This window comes from Juglans regia, chromosome 10 (assembly GCF_001411555.2).
Source record: "Juglans regia cultivar Chandler chromosome 10, Walnut 2.0, whole genome shotgun sequence".
Classification (NCBI taxonomy): Eukaryota; Viridiplantae; Streptophyta; class Magnoliopsida; order Fagales; family Juglandaceae; genus Juglans; species Juglans regia.
Genome location: NC_049910.1, coordinates 37,626,485 through 37,636,775, shown reverse-complemented (window position 1 = coordinate 37,636,775; position 10,291 = coordinate 37,626,485).

Sequence of the window (10,291 nt, the reverse complement as noted above, 5' to 3'; positions counted from 1 at the left end):
GAATCGAGATAGGGAATTTTCTTGTCTAAGTCCTCGAGTGGGATGGAAGAATCCATGAGAATTGCCACTGACCATTATGGAATATGTGACAATGGAAGTAAAATCTTTGATCCATTGAATTCAAGTTAGATGAAAGACTAGGCCCTTTAAAATGGAAAGAAGGAAGGATCATTCCATATGGTAGAAGTCTTTTTCCATGTCAATTTTGATTGCCATAAAGCCTACCCAACCTCTTTCTTTCTTCATGAGATGGAAAACTTCCTAGCTAAAGATTGCATTTTCTTGAATAATTTTACTGGGAACAAAGGCTATTCGAAAGGGAAAATTTAATAAGGAATAAGTTTTTCAATTTGTTGGCAAAATCTTTTATAATCATCTTGTTCCAAATACTTGAAAGGCTGATTGGCCTAAATTGGTGAACAACATTGGGGGATTCAATTTTTGTTATTAGTACGATGTGGGTGTGGTTTAGAGCCTTGAGAAGGAACTTTTTATGGCTGCAGCAAAGTCCATTTTCACCACATCCCAATAGAACTTGTAGAACAAACTTGTGAATCTGCCAGGACCCAGGGATTGTGAGCACCGAGGATGAATTTTGTATGAGGTTAACAAGATTTCCTCTTCTATTGGGATAGAGCAAAGTAATTCTTTACTAGAGTAAAACATCTTGTTTGGGAAGAGGGGTTCAAGATCATCAGGAACAACGAGTTTGGATGATTTAAAAATTTCTAGGAAATGTTCAAGAAATTTGGACTTGATCAATGATGGGTTAGAAGACCATCGATTAGGCCCTATTCTCATATTGTCTACGACATTTCTCCTATTATGGTCTTACTGTTCATCATGGGACAACATCTTCTCTAGACTTAGCTCCCAACTATACACCAGGCCATAAATATTCCTTCTCTCAAGGCACCAACGACAAACCCATAATTTCCTCTACACCATCTCCTACATACAAATCCCACACCTCCTCAACAGGTCCATTGTTGTTGTCACAAGATGCTTGAAGAGATACCGACAAATTGGTTTTTTCCGTCATGACTGGTGAGGCCATGGTCAGCATTGGAGGTTTTGGGTTGGTGGCAAACCCGTAAAATCCCCCAAGTCTCAGCAGTAGATCAAGTTCCTTCACCTCTGGTGTGGGTGCTGTCATTTCATCGAAGAGAACATTGACTAGAGGTGCTCCACCCCTTGGCGGTCCTTTTTGTGCCACTCCAACAAACCTTATACCTCCCTCAGGCCTTAATGTTACACCATTTTCCTTTAACTCCAATGTGGGTGCCATCTTTTCTTCGAAGAGAACACTAACTAGGGGTGTAACACCCACCAATGGCCTTTTCAGTGTCACCGTGGTGGAGGGCATTCCATTTCGGGCGTCTCTAGGCTAATACCTGACGCATAACCCACTTCAAATATAGATGACCGATTTTCATTTTGACCCACCACACTCTCCTAGATTTGGTTATAGGGATTGGGAAAAACCCAACTTTCTTTTTTCTTTTATCTAATTTTAAAGGATTCGGGCTTATCTTGTGCTCCCTTTTATTGGCCCTTACAACCCTGTTACTGCTAGGCGAAAGCTAGTATATTTTCGTAGATAAAAAGGCAACCACTGACTTCAACTCGACAAGCTGGTTTTTCATATTCTTTATTGTACTGTGCATCTCTCTTTTAGCCATACTGCCATTGGAAAGACCAACACCATCCCTTGTTGAGTAATAAACAACTCTTAAGCTTTTAGAGGTAGTCCAAGTTAAGGGAGGACTAGAGGGAGGGCAAAACCGATTGTATCATGAAGCCTCCTTCCGTTCTCATAGGATCATTCAGATTACGTAGAATGGTCCTATTTAGCTTCTAAGGGAGTTTTAGGTGGAGTATTAGTTATGTAGAAAACAAGGGGTTTGGGTATTTATAGTGACTTGCTTTGCTTTGGGGAGACGCGCTTTGTCCCAATTGGGGTTGATGTAGATTGGATAGATTTATAATTTCTCCCTCTTGGGCATTGTTCCCTATTATGGACTTACTATTCATTAAGGCTTACTATTATGGGCTAGATGTTTTCTCTTGTATACATTCAGTATACTTGGTTACATCTATTGATATTAATAAATTTTTACTTAAAAAAATGTTTCTCCTACATCTAATGGTAGTAGATAGATGAAGAAATTTAGCATAGAAGTCAGTCATGGTGAGCCAAGAAAGCCTTGGTTCTTGGTGCCAAAGAGATTCCCTTTTACGAAGTTGTTCTATTAGGTTTACCTTGATATTGTCCTCTAGAAAAAGGGCTTCTTTTGAGAGGGGGCCGAATTGAATGTAAGAGAGTGCTTCAAATATTGTTTTGATTTGGGTTTGGATTTGGCCAAAGCAGATGGTATTCTAGAATTTAAAGGATTTTCTTGTAGCTTTGAGCTTTCTAGTTAGAATGAAAGGTGGAGGGCCATGGAAAAGCGTGCTCCAGCTTGTTTTACCACTTCAATATTAGATGGGTCTCTAGTCTAGGATTCCTTAAATTTAATTGATTTGAAAAGGTTATCAGGACCATAGGTGTTCAAGACAATAGGAGAGTGGTTGGATGCAAGAATAGGAAAGGTAGTGAAGGAAGCATTTGGGAATAAAGTCCTCCATTGATGGTCAATAGTGGCTCTATTGATTCTCTCCTCAATGTTTGCTAGGCCATGTGAGATTATTAGACCAAGTAAATTTCGGACTTGAGTAGCACCGATCAATTAATCTATTGTCCAAAATGGATTTTTTATGTCATTTTGGGGTTGAAGGGTAGAAAAGGGATGGTCCTACACTTTCTTTAGATTGGTTAAGTACAAAATTGAAATCTCTTATATTAATCATTAGATCTGAATAGGCTTCAAGCATTGATTGAAGAGTATTCCAAAATTGGGGATTATGCATGGTTTGTGTAGGAAAATATGCCAAAGTTAAGATCCATGGAACATAGATAAGATCGGAGTACACAAAAATGCCATAATATTATTGGAAAGTTTTACAGGTTCGATATCCAACTATGGATGCCACAACATAAACAAAAGTCCACCCAATTTCTCAACTATGGGAACATATACAAAGTGAGAGAGACCCTGTCTATTCATAATATTGATAGTTACTAATATCATTCAAAAGTGTTGCTGTCAGAAAGATAGCATTAAGGTTGTGTCCTAATGTAGCATGCAACTTCCCATTGCACAGGGGCTTGTTGTGCCCCTGCAATTCTAGACCAGGAGCGTCATGGATTTAACTTTTGGTACTTAGGCCACTCCCACTTCGATCATTAAAGTTAGTGGTAAGACATTCATGGTTGAAGGTGAGGATGATTTACCCAGAGAAGCATCCACAAATGGCTTCTGATTTGGAGAAAAGTAAGTCCTCTTTGATTTTCCTTTTATGAACTCCTTGCTTCTTATTCCTGGAGAAATGAACAAACTGGGCAATTGGGATTTCTTCTTTCAATTGGTTGTAAGCCCATAGCCCATCTTCACTGAATGAAGTATTTTAAGGAGTTAAAGAAGAGATGGCTTTCTTCATCAAGTGGATGAGCTCTCTTTCCACTAATGGAGACAATCTTCTCTTCCTTGGGGTTGGGGGTTTTGAAATACCGAAATGTCCCTGTATCGTAACAGAAATATCTACCAATTCACTCAACAAATTGATTAGTTATTCAGCATGCAATTAATTTAGTAATTAGGCAATAAAATATAATAAATAAAGTACGTAATACCAATTTTGGTTACGAAGGGAAACCATTTGAAAAACTCCTCAAAAGTAAAACCCTACTAGGCAGCCAAACCCAGGCAAGTCAATCTTATTATTTGAAAATCAATTACAAGTAAATCTCAATTACAAAACCTTTGTAATCTGACTCTGTTACTTGACCAGACAAACGATCCATTTGTCTTCTACTGTAGTAGCAGCCAGAACCTCTGGCAATTTTCAAACTATTGACTTCCCTCCTATAACTCTAGTGGCTGAACTCGATCACTTCAACTCCGACACGAAATAAGCACGCACTCAAAGAGAGAAACAACATAAAAATTCTCCAGGGAATGTTCTCACCAAAATATGCATTGCAAAATGCCCTGGAAAATATTCAGAACTAAATCTCTATAGATCCTAACCAATAGGATCCCTTAAATAAATAATCGGAAAATCAATTTGAATTGCAGTAGGATTCTGCTGACGGAATGAGTCTGGTAGGAATTTGAGGCATAATAGGAATCTGCTGACGGGAGAACTCTGCTGGGAATGAGTTTGCTAATGCTTGTGTTGACAACTAGTGCTAAGTCTTCTCAGTAGATATAGTTTCCATTTAACTGGTTAATTCCAAACTCCTTGAACTTCGGATACACAGACTCTTGACTTATCTAAAACATTATATAATAATTTCTAGATACACTTCAAATGTTTATAGATATAGATAAAAATATTTAAATTCATCCAACTTAACATAGTAACAACTTAAACAAATCTCTATTGTTCTAGTCATCTAATCCTAACCAACCACTTTTACATTTACAGGTTCTTTATGCAGATTGTTTAGGCTCCAAGGGCTATGGGTTTTCCTTTCAGTAGTTAAAGGGAAGTGATGGATTATGGGCTTATGGTTTTGTTTTGGACTTTGGACTCAAAGTATGCAAATGCGCATCAACCTGGACTCCTGGAGGTGGCTGAGAACAATAAAGGCTTTTACTAATGGGTTTACAAATAGAGGGAATTGGGGTTTTAGAGGTTTGATGTCTATTGGGTCTGAGATATTACAAAAGTTAGATATTATTTGTTTAAAGATGGATGGCTCAAATGGAGCTGTGGATTTGGTTCGTTGGTGTTGGCTTGTTTTGTTTGATGGGGAGGAGGTCCTACAAAGTCATTAAATTCAGGGCTTTGAAGATTTTGGGGATTGTGTATGTGTTCATAGGGGATTTTTTAATGGTGGAATTGCGATTTGGAGATTTTTTGGTGGCTAGGACTACCTTGCATTTGGGTTGCGGGGACTAGATTTAACAAGCTATATTGAGACAATTAGGCTCAAAGATGTAAGAAACTCATCTCCATTGCTTTTTTTGTAAAAGTTGCCTAGTTTGCTTTCAAGACTAAAACCTAAAATTTTGAAACCCTCTCAACTCATCATTACAACTTTTCTAAATTTCCACACAAAATAAAATAAACAATTCAACTTTTTCAAATCTCAAAACAAAAATAATATTAAAAAGTATATTCTAACAATTCATCTCATCTAGATTGTTGCCATGTGGAGAGGTAGATTTTGAAGAAATCATGGGGTTGACTCATCTCATAAAACTGGTTCAACAAGAGAGGATTATTCATTCCTTATAGACATGCCCAAGACCTTGTCCATATGCAATGTGAGATTATTTCTCAAAACCCTCCCTCCCGTGCAGGCCAGTATTTTTCCTGGTCATTTTCACAGGGTAAGTAGTGTGGACCCCTATTCGTCCTGTGACAGGCTCTGATACCATGAACAAATTTATGGGCCTAACTCATCTCATAAAACCAGTTCAACATTAATAATTTCACATTGTCTATGGACAAGGTCTTTGGCATGTTTATAAGGAATAACAATTCTCTCTGGTAGAATTGGTTTTATGAGATGAGTTAGGTCCATAAATTTCTTCATGGTATTAAAGTCTACCATAGAACCAATGGGGGCCACATTACTTACCTCGTGACAAGGATTAGGAAAAATATTGGCCTGCACGTGAGGGAGAGTGTTGAGGAATAATCTCACATTGTCTGTAGACAAGGTCTTGGGCATATTTATAAGGAATGAACAATCCTATCTTGTTTAATCGGTTTTATGAGATGCGTTAGGCCCATAAATTTCTTCATAGTATCAGAGACTGCCACAGGATGAATGGGGGCCCACACTACTTTTTTTTTTTTTTTTGAAAAGAGACGAATGTCATCTGTCTATGAGTGACCCCCTTACAATTTTATTAGAAAAAGTCCTCACTTATGGTGGAGAAATATTGTGGTAACAAAAGCATCATGATCAAAAATCAAGACCCAACCCTACAAAAAACTAACGTCTAATGTGGAAACCCCAACTATCCAAACATAAAAGACCTCTAAGCCTTCCTATACCAAAATCTTCCCCAAAAAAATCCAGAGACTTGCCACTAGCACCAAGTTCAGCTACCTTATTAGCCTCTCTAAACACCAATTTAAACTGAACACTAAGCTCTCTAACAAGACATTGAGCTTCCTCCCAAAAATCCAAAAGGTACCAAGAATTACAAGCACCTGAAACAAACCATCCCACTACAACACTAGAATCCGACTCTACCACAAAATTCATCATCCCAAGTTGCTTACACATCTAAAGGCCGTCAATTATAGCTCGACATTACGCAATAGTATTTGTGGCTTGCCCATAGCAATAAGCAAACCCACCCAAAACACGACCAATGTCATCTCTAGTAATTCCCCCTTCGTCGAACCAGGATTACCACAAGAACTCCCGTCAACATTTAGTTTCACCATCCCCGCCTCTGGCAACGCCCACGATATAAATCTAGGCATTCTACTCACCAAAGCCACCATAGGGCAATTTAATTTTGATAAAACCACAACATCATGGGGACCTACTTTTTTGAACTTCCTCACCATGCCCAAAGATTCTAAAATAAAATATTTTACCATTCGAATAACATTCTTCCAATCAAAGTTCAACCCTTCCATACGAGCCACACAACGAATCTCCAAAGTGCCCAAGAAATAAGATAGGAATAACACCACGTAACCAACGCACTTGTGAAGACTACGAAGCACGGCACCACTATATATTCATCAACCTAGCCCAAACCCTTGTAGAGGGCAAATGAATTCCAAAAATTGCTGTAAAATAATTCCAAACCTTCCTTGGCCCCTCCCCCTCACATAGAATATGATAGACTCAACTTGGGAAGATAGACAACAATGACATTTCGAAACCATTGGGATACCAAGTTTCTTAATTACCTCATCCACCTGGATAACACTACGCTGTGCATGCCAACAAAAGAAAGACATCTTCTTAGGAACCGAAGCTTGCCATAGCCATTTCTTCCAAGGAAAAATATTACCATGAGTTCTCACAATATTCCAAGCTAATTTAGTATTAAAAGCGCCATCTATAGAATGTTTCCATACCAAAACATCAGGTCCCTCGCAAATGCGAACTTGTGATATCAAAATTTTGTTCACAGTTTCCTCATCCACCAAAATACTGACATTAGAACATTGCATTCCACCCCTTCTAATATATCTCGGACCTGAACTCCCGTATCCCCCACAACCATTTGCCGATCAGCTATAGCGCCATCACCGAGCCAGTTATCAAACTAAAAACTCGAAAAGCCATCATGAACCAACCATCTTGAGTTACTTAAAGCCAAAGGGAGAGCCTGAATGACCCCACGCCAAAGCCGAGACCCCCTTGGTCCTTCAATCACTAAACCAATATGAGCGCTTCCCACATATTTAGACCGAAAAAAATCTGACCAAAGGGAACCACCCTTTCTGCCATGAGACCCATTTACGCTTCTTAGTTTCATCACTAGAACCCCAAAGAAAATTTGAGAAAATTGTTTTCAACTTTCCAAAAATTCCTTTAGGCAAATTCATCACCGACAATAAATGAATGAGTATACTACTAAGAACATGTTTGATAAGAATAATTTTACCTCCAAAAGATAACAATTTACTTTTCCACCCGGCCAATTGTTTTTGCACCCTAAACAACAAAGACTCAAACAATCTCATATTCATACGCTCAACATGTAACAGAATACCCAAATATGTACAAGGCCATGCACCCTTTATAAAACCCAACATCTACTTCAAATCCTCTTTTCGACCCCATGGAATATTAGTCAAGAAGAAAATAAAGAACTTTTGTGGACTTACTAACTAACCCGAGATCTCTTCATATTTTTGAATCACCCACCTCAAATTCCAAATAGAAACATTAACCCCATTAGCAAAAATCAGCAAGTCATCGGCATACAGTAAATGAGAAGTACGCACACCCCCACAAGCATTAAAATACTTGGTCCTGTGAAAAAGCTTTATGGAGCATTCTTGAAAGTAGTTCCTCCGACAAAATAAACAGATATAGCAACAATGGGTCGCCTTGACGAAGTCCACGAGAAGGTTTGAAAAAACCTTTACACCGACCATTTAACATAATTGAAAAACAGGAGAGGAAATCGCATTAAAAATCAAAGAGCACCACTTATATGAGAAACCCAACCTCCGCATCACCTCCAACAAAAATCTCCAATTTACACGGTGTTAGTATATAACATTAGTTGTTAATTACATTTTATTATACTAATTAACAGCATTAGACTAATATATATAGTATATATACTAGTGCACTATGTACTAGTACAACTAATATACTAGTACATAATGTTATTAGTATAGCATATATTATTAGCTTATAATATGCTATACAACAAAATTAGTTGTTAATTACACTTTATTAAATTAATTAACAACACCAGACTAATATATATAGTATATATACTATACTAGTGCACTATGTACTAGTATAACTTATATACTAGTACATAGTGTTATTAATATAGCATATATTATTAGCTTATAATATGCTAGACAACAAAATTATTTGTTAATTATATTTTATTAAACTAATTAACAATACTAGAGTAATATATATAGTATATATACTATACTAGTGCACTATGTACTAGTATAACTTATATACACTATAAGAAATCAGACTTTTTCTAGCGATTTTAAGATCTCTACAAAAACAAATCATCGCAAATAGTCCTTATTTGCGGTGATTTTAAAGTCACCACTTAATTCCAGCATGAAATTTGAAAATCTTGATTGAGAATTTACTGTTTACTTTATTGCAGCAACTTTTATATCTATTGAGGTGATTTTAGTCGTGACAAGAAAAGATTATTTACTGTAGCTCCATTTTCCATGCGTTGAATTTAGAAATCACTGTAACATATATTATTTGCGAATAAAATTGTTGCCATAAAGGTCATTTGGAACACTTAATGTTTATTTACGGCGAATGAAAAACGCCAGAAAAGATAATAAAATTTAAACTGCGTCTTTTCCCCTCAATTTAATTCTCTCCAGGCGTCTCCCCCCACGCCACCGCCATCTCACCTCCTCGTCTTGATATATTTCTCCCAGTTCTATATTAAACATCATCACCTCATTTGACAAGAAATCTCATTTCCCCTTCCCCTTTCCGAAACTTGCAATGTCTATATAGGTGATTTCTTTTTCGTTTGAAAACATACTCCAGTGAAGGGACCCGCCAAAGGCCATAACCATCATCTCTCTAGTGGAAACGACGGCACAGTGTTATTGATATAGCATATATTATTAGCTTATATTATGCTAGACAACAAAATTAGTTGTTAATTACACTTTATTAAACTAATTAACAACACTAGACTAAGATATACTTCTTCTACTCTCTCGACTCCCCCTGGAGGACTACCAATTAAATTGCCAATATACTCATTTCTAGCCATAAGCGACAGATCATGAATTCTTACCCAGAACAGAGCTTCAATCAAATGAATCTGATGAACTTGTTGTTTCCCGTCAAAATCTTTAACCAGCACCAACTGCATATCAAAAGACCAAGGTCCCTCCCGTTTCACCCTCTCCCTATCCCTGATATCTTCAAATTCAACCAATATTAAGATTGATCCCAAATCTTGGAATTTTATGGTCTTCACCGGACGCCAAATTTTCTTCATGGTTTGTTTGAAAGCTTCCCTATTATAGTGCCAATCAGTCAATAGCTTCATTATCAAACACTTTTCGCCTCAAAGAATTGCATCTTACATCATATTCGTCTCCACTTGGATTTCCTCTTGTTCTTCCTTAGTCAGAAAAAGTTTCTCATAGAGCCTCTCTAGCTCGTCCTCCATTGTGTACTAATCACTGCAAAGAGAAGCTCAAAACTCTGTTAATATTCTGTAGATTTGGCTATAAAAACTCATGTATGTGGACAAGAAGAAGGCCTCTACTATGGAGAGAATCCAGAGAGGACAAAAAGTCAAATTGGAGAAGGTATCTTGGTTCAATTTAGAGAAGTGTACTTGACTACTAATATCTCAAACTGTTAAACTTTTTTTGTTAATATGTAGTTTTATTTTAAAATCTTAATTTTCTTATATTTTATTAGTTTGGATATTAATCATCAAATATTTTATCATGAATCCAGTTGTAATTGTGAATGATTTACATAGTTATCCATGTATTATATATGAAATTA